Source organism: Pseudophryne corroboree, chromosome 8 (assembly GCF_028390025.1).
Source record: "Pseudophryne corroboree isolate aPseCor3 chromosome 8, aPseCor3.hap2, whole genome shotgun sequence".
Classification (NCBI taxonomy): domain Eukaryota; kingdom Metazoa; phylum Chordata; class Amphibia; order Anura; family Myobatrachidae; genus Pseudophryne; species Pseudophryne corroboree.
In genome coordinates this window covers 167,629,508-167,654,150 of record NC_086451.1, presented here as the reverse complement: position 1 = coordinate 167,654,150, position 24,643 = coordinate 167,629,508, and the positions used below count along the sequence as shown (strand labels likewise).

The 24,643-nt window shown below is 34.9% G+C and overlaps 5 non-coding genes across 5 annotated transcripts; all 5 read right to left on the bottom strand.

The window, feature by feature from the left end:
* Positions 1 to 5,300: 5,300 nt before the first annotated feature.
* TRNAS-ACU (transfer RNA serine (anticodon ACU)) lies at positions 5,301 to 5,374 on the bottom strand. Its single transcript has one exon. It is a non-coding gene; the product is annotated as a tRNA-Ser (tRNA).
* Positions 5,375 to 9,973: 4,599 nt separating this feature from the next.
* TRNAS-ACU (transfer RNA serine (anticodon ACU)) lies at positions 9,974 to 10,047 on the bottom strand. Its single transcript has one exon. It is a non-coding gene; the product is annotated as a tRNA-Ser (tRNA).
* A 5,762-nt stretch (positions 10,048 to 15,809) lies between these two features.
* Positions 15,810 to 15,883, bottom strand: TRNAS-ACU (transfer RNA serine (anticodon ACU)). Its single transcript has one exon. It is a non-coding gene; the product is annotated as a tRNA-Ser (tRNA).
* Positions 15,884 to 18,142: 2,259 nt separating this feature from the next.
* On the bottom strand, positions 18,143 to 18,216 carry TRNAS-ACU (transfer RNA serine (anticodon ACU)). Its single transcript has one exon. It is a non-coding gene; the product is annotated as a tRNA-Ser (tRNA).
* Positions 18,217 to 24,137: 5,921 nt separating this feature from the next.
* TRNAS-ACU (transfer RNA serine (anticodon ACU)) lies at positions 24,138 to 24,211 on the bottom strand. Its single transcript has one exon. It is a non-coding gene; the product is annotated as a tRNA-Ser (tRNA).
* Between the last annotated feature and the right edge of the window lie 432 nt (positions 24,212 to 24,643).

The window sequence follows — 24,643 nt, the reverse complement described above, 5'->3', positions numbered from 1 at the left end:
AAGAGCAATACAAAATGTACAAGTGATATATTAAAATCATCTTTCCAGCTTGAATTTCAATGATGCATTGGGGCAACGATTTTGTGAGCAACATCTTCACCCTTAAATAAAGATTTTCTTAATTATTTACCTGTGTGCTAATTAGATATCACCTTGTTTTCACATTAAACAGACTTCCACATGAGAAAGCAGCAAGGATACAGTGGCGTTAATGTTTCCTGGTGTCAACCTGTATTATTTCAGTAGACATTGAATTGAGTATGCATCTTGCTGCCTTTCCAATGAAGCAAGTTTAATTTAGTAATAGGTGAAAAACCATCCCTACAAAGGTGTTAATCAGAGACTTGGCTTTGTGGACACTTTTCAGAGAACAAATTTGTTAGCATAAAAATAAAGCCAGAAAATGAAGAGCTGTTTAATCACTCAATTGGATTTTTTTTGCCAGCATATTTCTTTTTCTCTGCAACCCACTGCTAAATTGTGCTTCCTAGCTGTTTTTATAAAATCACTGAGTCAAATCTAACTACATCAGAGAAGGCCAGGTACCATACAGCATAACAGGGGGTTTGAAATTTTGACTTGTCTACTTAAAGATCACCAAAACCTGATAACAAGGTCAATTACGTCCCTGGTTGGGATTGAACCACCAACCTTTTGGTTAGTAGCCGGACACACTAACCGATTGCGCCACAGAGACACTTTGCAAAAAGTATATACTGACAAAGTCTAATAAGCATACATCTAGAACGTTTCCTAGAAAAACTTTAAAAAGTCAATAATCTGGAGAGTTTTTGTAAGATGTTTCTTCCATCAACCAATGAAGAAACACATTGGTACTTTCCCATGATGAGTGAGTGCTTCAGGATCTCTTGCACTTACATGTGCAGCAGAGTACTGCAATGGAAGCATGCTGGGCCCATAACCCAGAGGTAGGCAGATTGAAACTATCCTTTGCTATATGCATTTTTTTTGTTAATTTAAGTAATCAAAACTGGGATTGATATTTTTGCTCTTTTATTTTTACTTGAAGTACAATAACTTTTACCATTTTAATTTGTTTGAATAGTATATTGATAGTATAGTTTTCTTTAAAAAATTCACTTAATTTTCTTTACCCTATTATTAAAAGGGTAATTGACAAAAACAAACTACATTGTCACCAGAAGAGCAATACAAAATGTACAAGTGATATATTAAAATCATCTTTCCAGCTTGAATTTCAATGATGCATTGGGGCAACGATTTTGTGAGAAACATCTAACATCTTCACCCTTAAATAAAGGTTTTCTTAATTCCTTACCTGTGTGCTAATTAGATATCACCTTGTTTTCACATTAAACAAACTTCCACATGAGAAAGCAGCAAGGATGCAGTGGCGTTAATGTTTCCTGGTGTCAACCTGTATTATTTCAGTAGAAATTGAAATGAGGATGCATCTTGCTGCCTTTCCAATGAAGCAAGTTTAATTTAGTAATAGGTGAAAAACCATCCCTACAAAGGTGTTAATCAGAGACTTGGCTTTGTGGACACTTTTCAGAGAACAAATTTGTTAGCATAAAAATAAAGCCAGAAAATGAAGAGCTGTTTAATCACTCAATTGGATTTTTTTTGCCAGCATATTTCTTTTTCTCTGCAACCCACTGCTAAATTGTGCTTCCTAGCTGTTTTTATAAAATCACTGAATCAAATCTAACTCTGATTACATCAGAGAAGGCCAGGTACCCTACACCATAACAGGGGGTTTGAAATTTTGACTTGTCTACTTAAAGATCACCAAAATCTGATAACAAGGTCAATTACGTCCCTGGGTGGGATTGAACCACCAACCTTTTGGTTAGTAGCCAGGCACACTAACCGATTGCGCCACAGTGACACTTTGTAAAAAGTACATACTGACAAAGGCTAATAAGCATACATCTAGAACGTTTCCTAGAAAAACTTTAAAAAGTCAATAATCTGGAGAGTTTTTGTAAGATGTTTCTTCCATCAACCAACGACGAAACACATTGGTACTTTCCCATGATGACTGAGTGCTTCAGGATCTCTTGCACTTACATGTGCAGCAGAGTACTGCAATGGAAGCATGCTGGGCCCATAACCCAGAGGTAGGCAGATTGAAACTATCCTTTGCTATATGCATTTTTTTTTGTTAATTTAAGTAATCAAAACTGGGATTGATATTTTTGCTCTTTTATTTTTACTTGAAGTACAATAACTTTTACCATTTTAATTTGTTTGAATAGTATATTGACAGTATAGTTTTCTTTAAAAAATCCACTTAATTTTCTTTACCCTATTATTAAAAGGGTAATTGACAAAAACAAACTACATTGTCACCAGAAGAGCAATACAAAATGTACAAGTGATATATTAAAATCATCTTTCCAGCTTGAATTTCAATGATGCATTGGGGCAACGATTTTGTGAGAAACATCTTCACCCTTAAATAAAGATTTTCTTAATTCCTTACCTGTGTGCTAATTAGATATCACCTTGTTTTCACATTAAACAAACTTCCACATGAGAAAGCAGCAAGGATGCAGTGGCGTTAATGTTTCCTGGTGTCAACCTGTATTATTTCAGTAGAAATTGAAATGAGGATGCATCTTGCTGCCTTTCCAATGAAGCAAGTTTAATTTAGTAATAGGTGAAAAACCATCCCTACAAAGGTGTTAATCAGAGACTTGGCTTTGTGGACACTTTTCAGAGAACAAATTTGTTAGCATAAAAATAAAGCCAGAAAATGAAGAGCTGTTTAATCACTCAATTGGATTTTTTTTGCCAGCATATTTCTTTTTCTCTGCAACCCACTGCTAAATTGTGCTTCCTATCTGTTTTTATAAAATCACTGAATCAAATCTAACTCTGATTACATCAGAGAAGGCCAGGTACCCTACACCATAACAGGGGGTTTGAAATTTTGACTTGTCTACTTAAAGATCACCAAAATCTGATAACAAGGTCAATTACGTCCCTGGGTGGGATTGAACCACCAACCTTTTGTTAGTAGCCAGACACACTAACCGATTGCGCCACAGAGACACTTTGTAAAAAGTATTTACTGACAAAGGCTAATAAGCATACATCTAGAACGTTTCCTAGAAAAACTTTAAAAAGTCAATAATCTGGAGAGTTTTTGTAAGATGTTTCTTCCATCAACCAACGAAGAAACACATTGGTACTTTCCCATGATGACTGAGTGCTTCAGGATCTCTTGCACTTACATGTGCAGCAGAGTACTGCAATGGAAGCATGCTGGGCCCATAACCCAGAGGTAGGCAGATTGAAACTATCCTTTGCTATATGCATTTTTTTTGTTAATTTAAGTAATCAAAACTGGGATTGATATTTTTGCTCTTTTATTTTTACTTAAAGTACAATAACTTTTACCATTTTAATTTGTTTTAATAGTATATTGACAGTATAGTTTTCTTTAAAAAATCCACTTAATTTTCTTTACCCTATTATTAAAAGGGTAATTGACAAAAACAAACTACATTGTCACCAGAAGAGCAATACAAAATGTACAAGTGATATATTAAAATCATCTTTCCAGCTTGAATTTCAATGATGCATTGGGGCAACGATTTTGTGAGAAACATCTTCACCCTTAAATAAAGATTTTCTTAATTCCTTACCTGTGTGCTAATTAGATATCACATTGTTTTCACATTAAACAGACTTCTACATGAGAAAGCAGCAAGGATGCAGTGGCGTTAATGTTTCCTGGTGTCAACCTGTATTATTTCAGTAGACATTGAAATGAGGATGCATCTTGCTGCCTTTCCAATGAAGCAAGTTTAATTTAGTAATAGGTGAAAAACCATCCCTACAAAGGTGTTAATCAGAGACTTGGCTTTGTGGACACTTTTCAGAGAACAAATTTGTTAGCATAAAAATAAAGCCAGAAAATGAAGAGCTGTTTAATCACTCAATTGGATTTTTTTTGCCAGCATATTTCTTTTTCTCTGCAACCCACTGCTAAATTGTGCTTCCTAGCTGTTTTTATAAAATCACTGAGTCAAATCTAACTACATCAGAGAAGGCCAGGTACCCTACAGCATAACAGGGGGTTTGAAATTTTGACTTGTCTACTTAAAGATCACCAAAATCTGATAACAAGGTCAATTACGTCCCTGGTTGGGATTGAACCGCCAACCTTTTGGTTAGTAGTCGGACACACTAACCGATTGCGCCACAGAGACACTTTGCAAAAAGTACATACTGACAAAGTCTAATAAGCATACATCTAGAACGTTTCCTAGAAAAACTTTAAAAAGTCAATAATCTGGAGAGTTTTTGTAAGATGTTTCTTCCATCAACCAATGAAGAAACACATTGGTACTTTCCCATGATGAGTGAGTGCTTCAGGATCTCTTGCACTTACATGTGCAGCAGAGTACTGCAATGGAAGCATGCTGGGCCCATAACCCAGAGGTAGGCAGATTGAAACTATCCTTTGCTATATGCATTTTTTTTGTTAATTTAAGTAATCAAAACTGGGATTGATATTTTTGCTCTTTTATTTTTACTTGAAGTACAATAACTTTTACCATTTTAATTTGTTTGAATAGTATATTGACAGTATAGTTTTCTTTAAAAAATCCACTTAATTTTCTTTACCCTATTATTAAAAGGGTAATTGACAAAAACAAACTACATTGTCACCAGAAGAGCAATACAAAATGTACAAGTGATATATTAAAATCATCTTTCCAGCTTGAATTTCAATGATGCATTGGGGCAACGATTTTGTGAGAATCATCTTCACCCTTAAATAAAGGTTTTCTTAATTCCTTACCTGTGTGCTAATTAGATATCACCTTGTTTTCACATTAAACAAACTTCCACATGAGAAAGCAGCAAGGATGCAGTGGCGTTAATGTTTCCTGGTGTCAACCTGTATTATTTCAGTAGAAATTGAAATGAGGATGCATCTTGCTGCCTTTCCAATGAAGCAAGTTTAATTTAGTAATAGGTGAAAAACCATCCCTACAAAGGTGTTAATCAGAGACTTGGCTTTGTGGACACTTTTCAGAGAACAAATTTGTTAGCATAAAAATAAAGCCAGAAATTGAAGAGCTGTTTAATCACTCAATTGGATTTTTTTTGCCAGCATATTTCTTTTTCTCTGCAACCCACTGCTAAATTGTGCTTCCTAGCTGTTTTTATAAAATCACTGAATCAAATCTAACTCTGATTACATCAGAGAAGGCCAGGTACCCTACACCATAACAGGGGGTTTGAAATTTTGACTTGTCTACTTAAAGATCACCAAAATCTGATAACAAGGTCAATTACATCCCTGGGTGGGATTGAACCACCAACCTTTTGGTTAGTAGCCAGACACACTAACCGATTGCGCCACAGAGACACTTTGTAAAAAGTACATACTGACAAAGGCTAATAAGCATACATCTAGAACGTTTCCTAGAAAAACTTTAAAAAGTCAATAATCTGGAGAGTTTTTGTAAAATGTTTCTTCCATCAACCAACGAAGAAACACATTGGTACTTTCCCATGATGACTGAGTGCTTCAGGATCTCTTGCACTTACATGTGCAGCAGAGTACTGCAATGGAAGCATGCTGGGCCCATAACCCAGAGGTAGGCAGATTGAAACTATCCTTTGCTATATGCATTTTTTTTTGTTAATTTAAGTAATCAAAACTGGGATTGATATTTTTGATCTTTTATTTTTACTTAAAGTACAATAACTTTTACCATTTTAATTTGTTTTAATAGTATATTGACAGTATAGTTTTCTTTAAAAAATCCACTTAATTTTCTTTACCCTATTATTAAAAGGGTAATTGACAAAAACAAACTACATTGTCACCAGAAGAGCAATACAAAATGTACAAGTGATATATTAAAATCATCTTTCCAGCTTGAATTTCAATGATGCATTGGGGCAACGGTTTTGTGAGAAACATCTTCACCCTTAAATAAAGATTTTCTTAATTCCTTACCTGTGTGCTAATTAGATATCACCTTGTTTTCACATTAAACAGACTTCTACATGAGAAAGCAGCAAGGATGCAGTGGCGTTAATGTTTCCTGGTGTCAACCTGTATTATTTCAGTAGACATTGAAATGAGGATGCATCTTGCTGCCTTTCCAATGAAGCAAGTTTAATTTAGTAATAGGTGAAAAACCATCCCTACAAAGGTGTTAATCAGAGACTTGGCTTTGTGGACACTTTTCAGAGAACAAATTTGTTAGCATAAAAATAAAGCCAGAAAATGAAGAGCTGTTTAATCACTCAATTGGATTTTTTTTTGCCAGCATATTTCTTTTTCTCTGCAACCCACTGCTAAATTGTGCTTCCTAGTTGTTTTTATAAAATCAATGAATCAAATCTAACTCTGATTACATCAGAGAAGGCCAGGTACCCTACACCATAACAAGGGGTTTGAAATTTTGACTTGTCTACTTAAAGATCACCAAAATCTGATAACAAGGTCAATTACGTCCCTGGTTGGGATTAAACCACCAACCTTTTGGTTAGTAGCCGGACACACTAGCTGATTGCGCCACAGAGACTCTTTGCAAAAAGTGCATACTGACAAAGGCTAATAAGCATACATCTAGAACGTTTCCTAGAAAAACTTTAAAAAGTCAATAATCTGGAGAGTTTTTGTAAGATGTTTCTTCCATCAACCAACGAAGAAACACATTGGTACTTTCCCATGATGACTGAGTGCTTCAGGATCTCTTGCACTTACATGTGCAGCAGAGTACTGCAATGGAAGCATGCTGGGCCCATAACCCAGAGGTAGGCAGATTGAAACTATCCTTTGCTATATGCATTTTTTTTTGTTAATTTAAGTAATCAAAACTGGGATTGATATTTTTGCTCTTTTATTTTTACTTAAAGTACAATAACTTTTACCATTTTAATTTGTTTTAATAGTATATTGACAGTATAGTTTTCTTTAAAAAAGCCACTTAATTTTCTTTACCCTATTATTAAAAGGGTAATTGACAAAAACAAACTACATTGTCACCAGAAGAGCAATACAAAATGTACAAGTGATATATTAAAATCTTCTTTCCAGCTTGAATTTCAATGATGCATTGGGGCAACGATTTTGTGAGAAACATTTTCACCCTTAAATAAAGATTTTCTTAATTCCTTACCTGTGTGCTAATTAGATATCACCTTGTTTTCACATTAAACAGACTTCCACATGAGAAAGCAGCAAGGATGCAGTGGCGTTAATGTTTCCTGGTGTCAACCTGTATTATTTCAGTAGACATTGAAATGAGGATGCATCTTGCTGCCTTTCCAATGAAGCAAGTTTAATTTAGTAATAGGTTAAAAACCATCCTTACAAAGGTGTTAATCAGAGACTTGGCTTTGTGGACACTTTTCAGAGAACAAATTTGTTAGCATAAAAATAAAGCCAGAAAATTAAGAGCTATTTAATCACTCAATTGGATTTTTTTTGCCAGCATATTTCTTTTTCTCTGCAACCCACTGCTAAATTGTGCTTCCTAGCTGTTTTTATAAAATCACTGAATCAAATCTAACTCTGATTACATCAGAGAAGGCCAGGTACCCTACACCAGAACAGGGGGATTTGAAATTTTGACTTGTCTACTTAAAGATCACCAAAATCTGATAACAAGGTCAATTACGTCCCTGGGTGGGATTGAACCACCAACCTTTTGGTTAATAGCCGTGCACACTAACTGATTGCGCCACAAAGACACTTTGCAAAAGTACCTACGGACAAAGGCTAATAAGCATTCATCTAAAACGTTTCCTAGAAAAACTTTAAAAAGTCAATAATCTGGAGAGTTTTTGCAAAATGTTTCTTCCATCAACCAACGAAGAAACACATTGGTACTTTCCCATGATGAGCGAGTGCTTCAGGATCTCTTGCACTTACATGTGCAGCAGAGTACAGCAATGGAAGCATGCTGGGCCCATAACCCAGCGGTAGGCAGATTGAAACTATCCTTTGCTATATGCATTTTTTTTGTTCATTTAAGTAATCAAAACTGGGATTGATATTTTTGCTCTTTTATTTTTACTTAAAGTACAATAACTTTTACCATTTTAATTTGTTTTAATAGTATATTGACAGTATTGTTTTCTTTCAAAAATCCACTTAATTTTCTTTACCCTATTATTAAAATGGTAATTGACAAAAACAAACTACATTGTCACCAGAAGAGCAATACAAAATGTACAAGTGATATATTAAAATCATCTTTCCAGCTTGAATTTCAATGATGCATTGGGGCAACGATTTTGTGAGAAACATCTTCACCCTTAAATAAAGATTTTCTTAATTCCTTACCTGTGTGCTAATTAGATATCACATTGTTTTCACATTAAACAGACTTCTACATGAGAAAGCAGCAAGGATGCAGTGGCGTTAATGTTTCCTGGTGTCAACCTGTATTATTTCAGTAGACATTGAAATGAGGATGCATCTTGCTGCCTTTCCAATGAAGCAAGTTTAATTTAGTAATAGGTGAAAAACCATCCCTACAAAGGTGTTAATCAGAGACTTGGCTTTGTGGACACTTTTCAGAGAACAAATTTGTTAGCATAAAAATAAAGCCAGAAAATGAAGAGCTGTTTAATCACTCAATTGGATTTTTTTTGCCAGCATATTTCTTTTTCTCTGCAACCCACTGCTAAATTGTGCTTCCTAGCTGTTTTTATAAAATCACTGAGTCAAATCTAACTACATCAGAGAAGGCCAGGTACCCTACAGCATAACAGGGGGTTTGAAATTTTGACTTGTCTACTTAAAGATCACCAAAATCTGATAACAAGGTCAATTACGTCCCTGGTTGGGATTGAACCGCCAACCTTTTGGTTAGTAGTCGGACACACTAACCGATTGCGCCACAGAGACACTTTGCAAAAAGTACATACTGACAAAGTCTAATAAGCATACATCTAGAACGTTTCCTAGAAAAACTTTAAAAAGTCAATAATCTGGAGAGTTTTTGTAAGATGTTTCTTCCATCAACCAATGAAGAAACACATTGGTACTTTCCCATGATGAGTGAGTGCTTCAGGATCTCTTGCACTTACATGTGCAGCAGAGTACTGCAATGGAAGCATGCTGGGCCCATAACCCAGAGGTAGGCAGATTGAAACTATCCTTTGCTATATGCATTTTTTTTGTTAATTTAAGTAATCAAAACTGGGATTGATATTTTTGCTCTTTTATTTTTACTTGAAGTACAATAACTTTTACCATTTTAATTTGTTTGAATAGTATATTGACAGTATAGTTTTCTTTAAAAAATCCACTTAATTTTCTTTACCCTATTATTAAAAGGGTAATTGACAAAAACAAACTACATTGTCACCAGAAGAGCAATACAAAATGTACAAGTGATATATTAAAATCATCTTTCCAGCTTGAATTTCAATGATGCATTGGGGCAACGATTTTGTGAGAATCATCTTCACCCTTAAATAAAGGTTTTCTTAATTCCTTACCTGTGTGCTAATTAGATATCACCTTGTTTTCACATTAAACAAACTTCCACATGAGAAAGCAGCAAGGATGCAGTGGCGTTAATGTTTCCTGGTGTCAACCTGTATTATTTCAGTAGAAATTGAAATGAGGATGCATCTTGCTGCCTTTCCAATGAAGCAAGTTTAATTTAGTAATAGGTGAAAAACCATCCCTACAAAGGTGTTAATCAGAGACTTGGCTTTGTGGACACTTTTCAGAGAACAAATTTGTTAGCATAAAAATAAAGCCAGAAATTGAAGAGCTGTTTAATCACTCAATTGGATTTTTTTTGCCAGCATATTTCTTTTTCTCTGCAACCCACTGCTAAATTGTGCTTCCTAGCTGTTTTTATAAAATCACTGAATCAAATCTAACTCTGATTACATCAGAGAAGGCCAGGTACCCTACACCATAACAGGGGGTTTGAAATTTTGACTTGTCTACTTAAAGATCACCAAAATCTGATAACAAGGTCAATTACATCCCTGGGTGGGATTGAACCACCAACCTTTTGGTTAGTAGCCAGACACACTAACCGATTGCGCCACAGAGACACTTTGTAAAAAGTACATACTGACAAAGGCTAATAAGCATACATCTAGAACGTTTCCTAGAAAAACTTTAAAAAGTCAATAATCTGGAGAGTTTTTGTAAAATGTTTCTTCCATCAACCAACGAAGAAACACATTGGTACTTTCCCATGATGACTGAGTGCTTCAGGATCTCTTGCACTTACATGTGCAGCAGAGTACTGCAATGGAAGCATGCTGGGCCCATAACCCAGAGGTAGGCAGATTGAAACTATCCTTTGCTATATGCATTTTTTTTTGTTAATTTAAGTAATCAAAACTGGGATTGATATTTTTGCTCTTTTATTTTTACTTAAAGTACAATAACTTTTACCATTTTAATTTGTTTTAATAGTATATTGACAGTATAGTTTTCTTTAAAAAATCCACTTAATTTTCTTTACCCTATTATTAAAAGGGTAATTGACAAAAACAAACTACATTGTCACCAGAAGAGCAATACAAAATGTACAAGTGATATATTAAAATCATCTTTCCAGCTTGAATTTCAATGATGCATTGGGGCAACGGTTTTGTGAGAAACATCTTCACCCTTAAATAAAGATTTTCTTAATTCCTTACCTGTGTGCTAATTAGATATCACCTTGTTTTCACATTAAACAGACTTCTACATGAGAAAGCAGCAAGGATGCAGTGGCGTTAATGTTTCCTGGTGTCAACCTGTATTATTTCAGTAGACATTGAAATGAGGATGCATCTTGCTGCCTTTCCAATGAAGCAAGTTTAATTTAGTAATAGGTGAAAAACCATCCATACAAAGGTGTTAATCAGAGACTTGGCTTTGTGGACACTTTTCAGAGAACAAATTTGTTAGCATAAAAATAAAGCCAGAAAATGAAGAGCTGTTTAATCACTCAATTGGATTTTTTTTTGCCAGCATATTTCTTTTTCTCTGCAACCCACTGCTAAATTGTGCTTCCTAGTTGTTTTTATAAAATCAATGAATCAAATCTAACTCTGATTACATCAGAGAAGGCCAGGTACCCTACACCATAACAAGGGGTTTGAAATTTTGACTTGTCTACTTAAAGATCACCAAAATCTGATAACAAGGTCAATTACGTCCCTGGTTGGGATTAAACCACCAACCTTTTGGTTAGTAGCCGGACACACTAGCTGATTGCGCCACAGAGACTCTTTGCAAAAAGTGCATACTGACAAAGGCTAATAAGCATACATCTAGAACGTTTCCTAGAAAAACTTTAAAAAGTCAATAATCTGGAGAGTTTTTGTAAGATGTTTCTTCCATCAACCAACGAAGAAACACATTGGTACTTTCCCATGATGACTGAGTGCTTCAGGATCTCTTGCACTTACATGTGCAGCAGAGTACTGCAATGGAAGCATGCTGGGCCCATAACCCAGAGGTAGGCAGATTGAAACTATCCTTTGCTATATGCATTTTTTTTGTTAATTTAAGTAATCAAAACTGGGATTGATATTTTTGCTCTTTTATTTTTACTTAAAGTACAATAACTTTTACCATTTTAATTTGTTTTAATAGTATATTGACAGTATAGTTTTCTTTAAAAAAGCCACTTAATTTTCTTTACCCTATTATTAAAAGGGTAATTGACAAAAACAAACTACATTGTCACCAGAAGAGCAATACAAAATGTACAAGTGATATATTAAAATCTTCTTTCCAGCTTGAATTTCAATGATGCATTGGGGCAACGATTTTGTGAGAAACATTTTCACCCTTAAATAAAGATTTTCTTAATTCCTTACCTGTGTGCTAATTAGATATCATCTTGTTTTCACATTAAACAGACTTCCACATGAGAAAGCAGCAAGGATGCAGTGGCGTTAATGTTTCCTGGTGTCAACCTGTATTATTTCAGTAGACATTGAAATGAGGATGCATCTTGCTGCCTTTCCAATGAAGCAAGTTTAATTTAGTAATAGGTTAAAAACCATCCTTACAAAGGTGTTAATCAGAGACTTGGCTTTGTGGACACTTTTCAGAGAACAAATTTGTTAGCATAAAAATAAAGCCAGAAAATTAAGAGCTATTTAATCACTCAATTGGATTTTTTTTGCCAGCATATTTCTTTTTCTCTGCAACCCACTGCTAAATTGTGCTTCCTAGCTGTTTTTATAAAATCACTGAATCAAATCTAACTCTGATTACATCAGAGAAGGCCAGGTACCCTACACCAGAACAGGGGGATTTGAAATTTTGACTTGTCTACTTAAAGATCACCAAAATCTGATAACAAGGTCAATTACGTCCCTGGGTGGGATTGAACCACCAACCTTTTGGTTAATAGCCGTGCACACTAACTGATTGCGCCACAAAGACACTTTGCAAAAGTACCTACGGACAAAGGCTAATAAGCATTCATCTAAAACGTTTCCTAGAAAAACTTTAAAAAGTCAATAATCTGGAGAGTTTTTGCAAAATGTTTCTTCCATCAACCAACGAAGAAACACATTGGTACTTTCCCATGATGAGCGAGTGCTTCAGGATCTCTTGCACTTACATGTGCAGCAGAGTACAGCAATGGAAGCATGCTGGGCCCATAACCCAGCGGTAGGCAGATTGAAACTATCCTTTGCTATATGCATTTTTTTTGTTCATTTAAGTAATCAAAACTGGGATTGATATTTTTGCTCTTTTATTTTTACTTAAAGTACAATAACTTTTACCATTTTAATTTGTTTTAATAGTATATTGACAGTATTGTTTTCTTTCAAAAATCCACTTAATTTTCTTTACCCTATTATTAAAATGGTAATTGACAAAAACAAACTACATTGTCACCAGAAGAGCAATACAAAATGTACAAGTGATATATTAAAATCATCTTTCCAGCTTGAATTTCAATGATGCATTGGGGCAACGATTTTGTGAGCAACATCTTCACCCTTAAATAAAGATTTTCTTAATTCCTTACCTGTGTGCTAATTAGATATCACCTTGTTTTCACATTAAACAGACTTCCACATGAGAAAGCAGCAAGGATACAGTGGCGTTAATGTTTCCTGGTGTCAACCTGTATTATTTCAGTAGACATTGAATTGAGGATGCATCTTGCTGCCTTTCCAATGAAGCAAGTTTAATTTAGTAATAGGTGAAAAACCATCCCTACAAAGGTGTTAATCAGAGACTTGGCTTTGTGGACACTTTTCAAAGAACAAATTTGTTAGCATAAAAATAAAGCCAGAAAATGAAGAGCTGTTTAATCACTCAATTGGATTTTTTTTGCCAGCATATTTCTTTTTCTCTGCAACCCACTGCTAAATTGTGCTTCCTAGCTGTTTTTATAAAATCACTGAGTCAAATCTAACTACATCAGAGAAGGCCAGGTACCCTACAGCATAACAGGGGGGTTGAAATTTTGACTTGTCTACTTAAAGATCACCAAAATCTGATAACAAGGTCAATTACGTCCCTGGTTGGGATTGAACCACCAACCTTTTGGTTAGTAGCCGGACACACTAACCGATTGCGCCACAGAGACACTTTGCAAAAAGTACATACTGACAAAGTCTAATAAGCATACATCTAGAACGTTTCCTAGAAAAACTTTAAAAAGTCAATAATCTGGAGAGTTTTTGTAAGATGTTTCTTCCATCAACCAGTGAAGAAACACATTGGTACTTTCCCATGATGAGTGAGTGCTTCAGGATCTCTTGCACTTACATGTGCAGCAGAGTACTGCAATGGAAGCATGCTGGGCCCATAACCCAGAGGTAGGCAGATTGAAACTATCCTTTGCTATATGCATTTTTTTTGTTAATTTAAGTAATCAAAACTGGGATTGATATTTTTGCTCTTTTATTTTTACTTGAAGTACAATAACTTTTACCATTTTAATTTGTTTGAATAGTATATTGACAGTATAGTTTTCTTTAAAAAATCCACTTAATTTTCTTTACCCTATTATTAAAAGGGTAATTGACAAAAACAAACTACATTGTCACCAGAAGAGCAATACAAAATGTACAAGTGATATATTAAAATCATCTTTCCAGCTTGAATTTCAATGATGCATTGGGGCAACGATTTTGTGAGAAACATCTTCACCCTTAAATAAAGATTTTCTTAATTCCTTACCTGTGTGCTAATTAGATATCACCTTGTTTTCACATTAAACAGACTTCTACATGAGAAAGCAGCAAGGATGCAGTGGCGTTAATGTTTCCTGGTGTCAACCTGTATTATTTCAGTAGACATTGAAATGAGGATGCATCTTGCTGCCTTTCCAATGAAGCAAGTTTAATTTAGTTATAGGTGAAAAACCATCCCTACAAAGGTGTTAATCAGAGACTTGGCTTTGTGGACACTTTTCAGAGAACAAATTTGTTAGCATAAAAATAAAGCCAGAAAATGAAGAGCTGTTTAATCACTCAATTGGATTTTTTTTTGCCAGCATATTTCTTTTTCTCTGCAACCCACTGCTAAATTGTGCTTCCTAGCTGTTTTTATAAAATCAATGAATCAAATCTAACTCTGATTACATCAGAGAAGGCCAGGTATCCTACACCATAACAGGGGGTTTGAAATTTTGACTTGTCTACTTAAAGATCACCAAAATCTGATAACAAGGTCAATTATGTCCCTGGGTTGGATTGAACCACCAACCTTTTGGTTAGTAGCCGGACACACTAACCGATTGCGCCACAGAGACACTTTGCAAAAGGTACTTACTGACAAAGGCTAATAAGCATACATCTAGAACGTTTCCTAGAAAAACTTTAAAAAGTCAATAATCTGGAGAGTTTTTGTAAGATGTTTCTTCCATCAACCAACGAAGAAACACATTGGTACTTTCCCATGATGACTGAGTGCTTCAGGATCTCTTGCACTTACATGTGCAGCAGAGTACTGCAATGGAAGCATGCTGGGCCCATAACCCAGAGGTAGGCAGATTGAAACTATCCTTTGCTATATACATTTTTTTGGTTAATTTAAGTAATCAAAACTGGGATTGATATTTTTGCTCTTTTATTTTTTCTTAAAGTACAATAACTTTTACCATTTTAATTTGTTTTAATAGTATATTGACAGTATAGTTTTCTTTAAAAAATCCACTTAATTTTTTTTACCCTATTATTAAAAGGGTAATTGACAAAAACAAACTACATTGTCACCAGAAGAGCAATACAAAATGTACAAGTGATATATTAAAATCATCTTTCCAGCTTGAATTTCAATGATGCATTGGGGCAACGATTTTGTGAGAAACATCTTCACCCTTAAATAAAGATTTTCTTAATTCCTTACCTGTGTGCTAATTAGATATCACCTTGTTTTCACATTAAACAGACTTCTACATGAGAAAGCAGCAAGGATGCAGTGGCGTTAATGTTTCCTGGTGTCAACCTGTATTATTTCAGTAGACATTGAAATGAGGATGCATCTTGCTGCCTTTCCAATGAAGCAAGTTTAATTTAGTAATAGGTGAAAAACCATCCCTACAAAGGTGTTAATCAGAGACTTGGCTTTGTGGACACTTTTCAGAGAACAAATTTGTTAGCATAAAAATAAAGCCAGAAATGAAGAGCTGTTTAATCACTCAATTGGATTTTTTTTTGCCAGCATATTTCTTTTTCTCTGCAACCCACTGCTAAATTGTGCTTCCTAGCTGTTTTTATAAAATCAATGAATCAAATCTAACTACATCAGAGAAGGCCAGGTACCCTACACCATAACAGGGGGTTTGAAATTTTGACTTGTCTACTTAAAGATCACCAAAATCTGATAACAAGGTCAATTACGTCCCTGGGTGGGATTGAACCACCAACCTTTTGGTTAGTAGCCGGACACACTAACCGATTGCGCCACAGAGACACTTTGCAAAAAGTACGTACTGACAAAGGCTAATAAGCATACATCTAGAACGTTTCCTAGAAAAACTTTAAAAAGTCAATAATCTGGAGAGTTTTTGTAAGATGTTTCTTCCATCAACCAACGAAGAAACACATTGGTACTTTCCCATGATGACTGAGTGCTTCAGGATCTCTTGCACTTACATGTGCAGCAGAGTACTGCAATGGAAGCATGCTGGGCCCATAACCCAGAGGTAGGCAGATTGAAACTATCCTTTGCTATATGCATTTTTTTTGTTAATTTAAGTAATCAAAACTGGGATTGATATTTTTGCTCTTTTATTTTTACTTAAAGTACAATAACTTTTACCATTTTAATTTGTTTTAATAGTATATTGACAGTATAGTTTTCTTTAAAAAATCCACTTAATTTTCTTTACCCTATTATTAAAAGGGTAATTGACAAAAACAAACTACATTGTCACCAGAAGAGCAATACAAAATGTACAAGTGATATATTAAAATCATCTTTCCAGCTTGAATTTCAATGATGCATTGGGGCAACGATTTTGTGAGAAACATCTTCACCCTTAAATAAAGATTTTCTTAATTCCTTACCTGTGTGCTAATTAGATATCACCTTGTTTTCACATTAAACAGACTTCTACATGAGAAAGCAGCAAGGATGCAGTGGCGTTAATGTTTCCTGGTGTCAACCTGTATTATTTCAGTAGACATTGAAATGAGCATGCATCTTGCTGCCTTTCCAATGAAGCAAGTTTAATTTAGTAATAGGTGAAAAACCATCCCTACAAAGGTGTTAATCAGAGACTTTGCTTTGTGGACACTTTTCAGAGAACAAATTTGTTAGCATAAAAATAAAGCCAGAAAATGAAGAGCTGTTTAATCACTCAATTGGATTTTTTTGCCAGCATATTTCTTTTTCTCTGCAACCCACTGCTAAATTGTGCTCCCTAGCTGTTTTTATAAAATCACTTAATCAAATCTAACTCTGATTACATCAGAGAAGGCCAGGTACCCTACACCATAAGAGGGGGTTTGAAATTTTGACTTGTCTACTTAAAGATCACCAAAATCTGATAACAAGGTCAATTACGTCCCTGGGTGGGATTGAACCACCAACCTTTTGGTTAATAGCCATACACGCTAACTGATTGCGCCACAGAGACACTTTGCAAAAGTACATACTGACAAAGGCTAATAAGCATTCATCTAAAACGATTCCTAGAAAAACTTTAAAAAGTCAATAATCTGGAGAGTTTTTGTAAGATGTTTCTTCCATCAACCAACGAAGAAACACATTGGTACTTTCCCATGATGAGTGAGTGCTTCAGGATCTATTGCACTTACATGTGCAGCAGAGTACAGCAATGGAATCATGCTGGGCACATTACCCAGAGGTAGGCAGATTGAAACTATCCTCTGCTATATGCATTTTTTTTTGTTAATTAAAGTAATCCAAAACTGGGATTGATATTTTGGCTCTTTTATTTTTACTTAAAGTACAATAACTTTTACCATTTTTATTTGTTTTAATAGTATATTGACAGTATTGTTTTCTTTCAAAAATCCACTTAATTTTCTTTACCCTATTATTAAAATGGTAATTGACAAAAACAAACTACATTGTCACCAGAAGAGCAATACAAAATGTACAAGTGATATATTAAAATCATCTTTCCAGCTTGAATTTCAATGATGCATTGGGGCAACGATTTTGTGAGAAACATCTTCACCCTTAAATAAAGATTTTCTTAATTCCTTACCTGTGTGCTAATTAGATATCACCTTGTTTTCACATTAAACAGACTTCCACATGAGAAAGCAGCAAGGATACAGTGGCGTTAATGTTTCCTGGTGTCAACCTGTATTATTTCAGTAGACATTGAAATGAGGATGCATCTTGCTGCCTTTCCAATGAAGCAAGTTTAATTTAGTAATAGGTGAAAAACCATCCCTACAAAGGTGTTAATCAGAGACTTGGCTTTGTGGACACTTTTCAAAGAACAAATTTGTTAGCATAAAAATAAAGCCAGAAAATGAAGAGCTGTTTAATCACTCAATTGGATTTTTTTTTGCCAGCATATTTCTTTTTCTCTGCAACCCACTGCTAAATTGTGCTTCCTAGCTGTTTTTATAAAATCACTGAGTCAAATCTAACTACATCAGAGAAGGCCAGGTACCCTACAGCATAACAGGGGGTTTGAAATTTTGACTTGTCTACTTAAAGATCACCAAAATCTGATAACAAGGTCAATTACGTCTCTGGGTGGGATTGAACCACCAACCTTTTGGTTAGTAACCAGACACACTAACCGATTGCGCCACAGAGACACTTTGTAAAAAGTTCGTACTGACAAAGGCTAATAAGCATACATCTAGAACGTTTCCTAGAAAAACTTTAAAAAGTCAATAATCTGGAGAGTTTTTGTAAGATGTTTCTTCCATCAACCAACGAAGAAACACATTGGTACTTTCCTATGATGAGTGAGTGCTTCAGGATCTCTTGCACTTACATGTGCAGCAGAGTACTGCAATGGAAGCATGCTGGGCCCATAACCCAGAGGTAGGCAGATTGAAACTATCCTTTGCTATATGCATTTTTTTTGTTAATTTAAGTAATCAAAACTGGGATTGATATTTTTGCTCTTTTATTTTTACTTAAAGTACAATAACTTTTACCATTTTAATTTGTTTTAATAGTATATTGACAGTATAGTTTTCTTTAAAAAATCCACTTAATTTTCTTTACCCTATTATTAAAAGGGTAATTGACAAAAACAAACTACATTGTCACCAGAAGAGCAATACAAAATGTACAAGTGATATATTAAAATCATCTTTCCAGCTTGAATTTCAATGATGCATTGGGGCAACGATTTTGTGAGAAACATCTTCACCCTTAAATAAAGATTTTCTTAATTCCTTACCTGTGTGCTAATTAGATATCACCTTGTTTTCACATTAAACAGACTTCTACATGAGAAAGCAGCAAGGATGCAGTGGCGTTAATGTTTCCTGGTGTCAACCTGTATTATTTCAGTAGACATTGAAATGAGGATGCATCTTACTGCCTTTCCAATGAAGCAAGTTTAATTTAGTAATAGGTGAAAAACCATCCCTACAAAGGTGTTAATCAGAGACTTGGCTTTGTGGACACTTTTCAGAGAACAAATTTGTTAGCATAAAAATAAAGCCAGAAAATGAAGAGCTGTTTAATCACTCAATTGGATTTTTTTTGCCAGCATATTTCTTTTTCTCTGCAACCCACTGCTAAATTGTGCTTCCTAGCTGTTTTTATAAAATCACTGAATCAAATCTAACTCTGATTACATTAGAGAAGGCCAGGTACCCTACACCATAAGAGGGGGTTTGAAATTTTGACTTGTCTACTTAAAGATCACCAAAATCTGATAACAAGTTCAATTACATCCCTGGGTGGGATTGAACCACCAACCTTTTCGTTAGTAGCTGGACACACTAACCGATTGCGCCACAGAGACACTTTGCAAAAAATATGTACTGACAAAGGCTAATAAGCATACATTTAGAACGTTTCCTAGAAAAACTTTAAAAAGTCAATAATCTGGAGAGTTTTTGTAAGATGTTTCTTCCATCAACCAACGAAGAAACACATTGGTACTTTCCCATGATGAGTGAGTGCTTCAGGATCTCTTGCACTTACATGTGCAGCAGAGTACTGCAATGGAAGCATGCTGGGCCCATAACCCAGAGGTAGGCAGATTGAAACTATCCTCTGCTATATGCATTTTTTTTGTTAATTAAAGTAATCCAAAACTGGGATTGATATGTTAGCTATTTTATGTTTACTTAAAGTACAATAACTTTTACCATTTTAATTTGTTTTAATAGTATATTGACAGTATTGTTTTCTTTCAAAAATCCACTTAATTTTCTTTACCCTATTATTAAAATGGTAATTGACAAAAACAAACTACATTGTCACCAGAAGAGCAATACAAAATGTACAAGTGATATATTAAAATCATCTTTCCAGCTTGAATTTCAATGATGCATTGGGGCAACGATTTTGTGAGAAACATCTTCACCCTTAAATAAAGATTTTCTTAATTCCTTACCTGTGTGCTAATTAGATATCACCTTGTTTTCACATTAAACAGACTTCCACATGAGAAAGCAGCAAGGATGCATTGGCGTTAATGTTTCCTGGTGTCAACCTGTATTATTTCAGTAGACATTGAAATGAGGATGCATCTTGCTGCCTTTCCAATGAAGCAAGTTTAATTTAGTAATAGGTGAAAAACCATCCTTACAAAGGTGTTCATCAGAGACTTGGCTTTGTGGACACTTTTCAGAGAACAAATTTGTTAGCATAAAAATAAAGCCAGAAAATGAAGAGCTGTTTAATCACTCAATTGGATTTTTTTGCCAGCATATTTCTTTTTCTCTGCAACCCACTGCTAAATTGTGCTTCCTAGCTGTTTTTATAAAATCACTGAATCAAATCTAACTCTGATTACATCAGAGAAGGCCAGGTACCCTACACCATAAGAGGGGATTTGAAATTTTGACTTGTCTACTTAAAGATCACCAAAATCTGATAACAAGGTCAATTACGTCCCTGGGTGGGATTGAACCACCAACCTTTTGGTTTATAGCCGTACACACTAACTGATTGCACCACAGAGACACTTTGCAAAAGTACATACTGACAAAGGCTAATAAGCATTCATCTAAAACGTTTCCTAGAAAATCTTTAAAAAGTCAATAATCTGGAGAGTTTTTGTAAGATGTTTCTTCCATCCACCAACGAAGAAACACATTGGTACTTTCCCATGATGAGTGAGTGCTTCAGGATCTCTTGCACTTACATGTGCAGCAGAGTACTGCAATGGAAGCATGCTGGGCCCATAACCCAGAGGTAGGCATATTGAAACTATCCTTTGCTATATGCATTTTTTTTGTTAATTTAAGTAATCAAAACTGGGATTGATATTTTTGCTCTTTTATTTTTACTTGAAGTACAATAACTTTTACCATTTTAATTTGTTTGAATAGTATATTGACAGTATAGTTTTCTTTAAAAAATCAACTTAATTTTCTTTACCCTATTATTAAAAGGGTAATTGACAAAAACAAACTACATTGTCACCAGAAGAGCAATACAAAATGTACAAGTGATATATTAAAATCATCTTTCCAGCTTGAATTTCAATGATGCATTGGGGCAACGATTTTGTGAGAAACATCTTCACCCTTAAATAAAGATTTTCTTAATTCCTTACCTGTGTGCTAATTAGATATCACCTTGTTTTCACATTAAACAGACTTCCACATGAGAAAGCAGCAAGGATGCAGTGGCGTTAATGTTTCCTGGTGTCAACCTGTATTATTTCAGTAGAAATTGAAATGAGGATGCATCTTGCTGCCTTTCCAATGAAGCAAGTTTAATTTAGTAATAGGTGAAAAACCATCCCTACAAAGGTGTTAATCAGAGACTTGGCTTTGTGGACACTTTTCAGAGAACAAATTTGTTAGCATAAAAATAAAGCCAGAAAATGAAGAGCTGTTTAATCACTCAATTGGATTTTTTTCCAGCATATTTCTTTTTCTCTGCAACCCACTGCTAAATTGTGCTTCCTATCTGTTTTTATAAAATCACTGAATCAAATCTAACTCTGATTACATCAGAGAAGGCCAGGTACCCTACACCATAACAAGGGGTTTGAAATTTTGACTTGTCTACTTAAAGATCACCAAAATCTGATAACAAGGTCAATTACGTCCCTGGGTGAGATTGAACCACCAACCTTTTGGTTAGTAGCCAGACACACTAACCGATTGCGCCACAGAGACACTTTGTAAAAAGTGCGTACTGACAAAGGCTAATAAGCATACATCTAGAACGTTTCCTAGAAAAACTTTAAAAAGTCAATAATCTGGAGAGTTTTTGTAAGATGTTTCTTCCATCAACCAACGAAGAAACACATTGGTACTTTCCCATGATGAGTGAGTGCTTCAGGATCTCTTGCACTTACATGTGCAGCAGAGTACTGCAATGGAAGCATGCTGGGCCCATAACCCAGAGGTAGGCAGATTGAAACTATCCTTTGCTATATGCATTTTTTTTGTTAATTTAAGTAATCAAAACTGGGATTGATATTTTTGCTCTTTTATTTTTACTTAAAGTACAATAACTTTTACCATTTTAATTTGTTTTAATAGTATATTGACAGTATAGTTTTCTTTAAAAAATCCACTTAATTTTCTTTACCCTATTATTAAAAGGGTAATTGACAAAAACAAACTACATTGTCACCAGAAGAGCAATACAAAATGTACAAGTGATATATTAAAATCATCTTTCCAGCTTGAATTTCAATGATGCATTGGGGCAACGATTTTGTGAGAAACATCTTCACCCTTAAATAAAGATTTTCTTAATTCCTTACCTGTGTGCTAATTAGATATCACCTTGTTTTCACATTAAACAGACTTCTACATGAGAAAGCAGCAAGGATGCAGTGGCGTTAATGTTTCCTGGTGTCAACCTGTATTATTTCAGTAGACATTGAAATGAGGATGCATCTTACTGCCTTTCCAATGAAGCAAGTTTAATTTAGTAATAGGTGAAAAACCATCCCTACAAAGGTGTTAATCAGAGACTTGGCTTTGTGGACACTTTTCAGAGAACAAATTTGTTAGCATAAAAATAAAGCCAGAAAATGAAGAGCTGTTTAATCACTCAATTGGATTTTTTTTGCCAGCATATTTCTTTTTCTCTGCAACCCACTGCTAAATTGTGCTTCCTAGCTGTTTTTATAAAATCACTGAATCAAATCTAACTCTGATTACATCAGAGAAGGCCAGGTACCCTACACCATAAGAGGGGGTTTGAAATTTTGACTTGTCTACTTAAAGATCACCAAAATCTGATAACAAGTTCAATTACATCCCTGGGTGGGATTGAACCACCAACCTTTTGGTTAGTAGCCGGACACACTAACCGATTGCGCCACAGAGACACTTTGCAAAAAGTATATACTGACAAAGGCTAATAAGCATACATCTAGAACGTTTCCTAGAAAAACTTTAAAAAGTCAATAATCTGGAGAGTTTTTGTAAGATGTTTCTTCCATCAACCAACGAAGAAACACATTGGTACTTTCCCATGATGAGTGAGTGCTTCAGGATCTCTTGCACTTACATGTGCATCTGAGTACTGCAATGGAAGCATGCTGGGCCCATAACCCAGAGGTAGGCAGATTGAAACTATCCTTTGCTATATGCATTTTTTTTTGTTAATTTAAGTAATCAAAACTGGGATTGATATTTTTGCTCTTTTATTTTTACTTAAAGTACAATAACTTTTACCATTTTAATTTGTTTTAATAGTATATTGACAGTATAGTTTTCTTTAAAAAATCCACTTAATTTTCTTTACCCTATTATTAAAAGGGTAATTGACAAAAACACCAGAAGAGCAATACAAAATGTACAAGTGATATATTAAAATCATCTTTCCAGCTTGAATTTCAATGATGCATTGGGGCAACGATTTTGTGAGAAACATCTTCACCCTTAAATAAAGATTTTCTTAATTCCTTACCTGTGTGCTAATTAGATATCACCTTGTTTTCACATTAAACAGACTTCTACATGAGAAAGCAGCAAGGATGCAGTGGCGTTAATGTTTCCTGGTGTCAACCTGTATTATTTCAGTAGACATTGAAATGAGTATGCATCTTGCTGCCTTTCCAATGAAGCAAGTTTAATTTAGTTATAGGTGAAAAACCATCCCTACAAAGGTGTTAATCAGAGACTTGGCTTTGTGGACACTTTTTAGAGAACAAATTTGTTAGCATAAAAATAAAGGCAGAAAATGAAGAGCTGTTTAATCACTCAATTGGATTTTTCTGCCAGCATATTTTTTTTCTCTGCAACCCATTGCTAAATTGTGCTTCCTAGCTGTTTTTTATAAAATCACTGAATCAAATCTAACTCTGATTACATCAGAGAAGGCCAGGTACCCTACACCATGGGTCTTCAACCTGCGACCCTCCAGCTGCTGTGGAACTACACATCCCAGCATGCCCTGCCTCAGTTTTAGCATACCTTAATAGCAAAACTGTGGCAGGGCATGCTGGGATGTGTAGTTTCACAGCAGCTGGAGGGCCACAGGATGAAGACCCATGCCCTACACCATAAGAGGGGGTTTGAAATTTTGACTTGTCTACTTAAATATCACCAAAACCCGATCACAAGGTCAATTATGTCCCTGGGTGGTATTGAACCACCAACCTTTTGGTTAGTAGCCAGACACACTAACCGATTGCGCCACAGAGACACTTTGCAAAAAGTACATACTGACAAAGGCTAATAAGCATTCATCTAGAACGTTTCCTAGAAAAACTTTAAAAAGTCAATAATCTGGAGAATTTTTTGTAAGAATTTTCTTAAATCAACCAACGAAGAAACACATTGGTACTTTCCCATGATGAGTGAGTGCTTCAGGATCTCTTGCACTTACATGTGCATCTGAGTACTGCAATGGAAGCATGCTGGGCCCATTACCCAGAGGTAGGCAGATTGAAACTATCCTCTGCTATATGCATTTTTTTTGTTAATTAAAGTAATCCAAAACTGGGATTGATATGTTAGCTTTTTTATGTTTACTTAAAGTACAATAACTTTTACCATTTTAATTTGTTTTAATAGTATATTGACAGTATTGTTTTCTTTCAAAAATCCACTTAATTTTCTTTACCCTATTATTAAA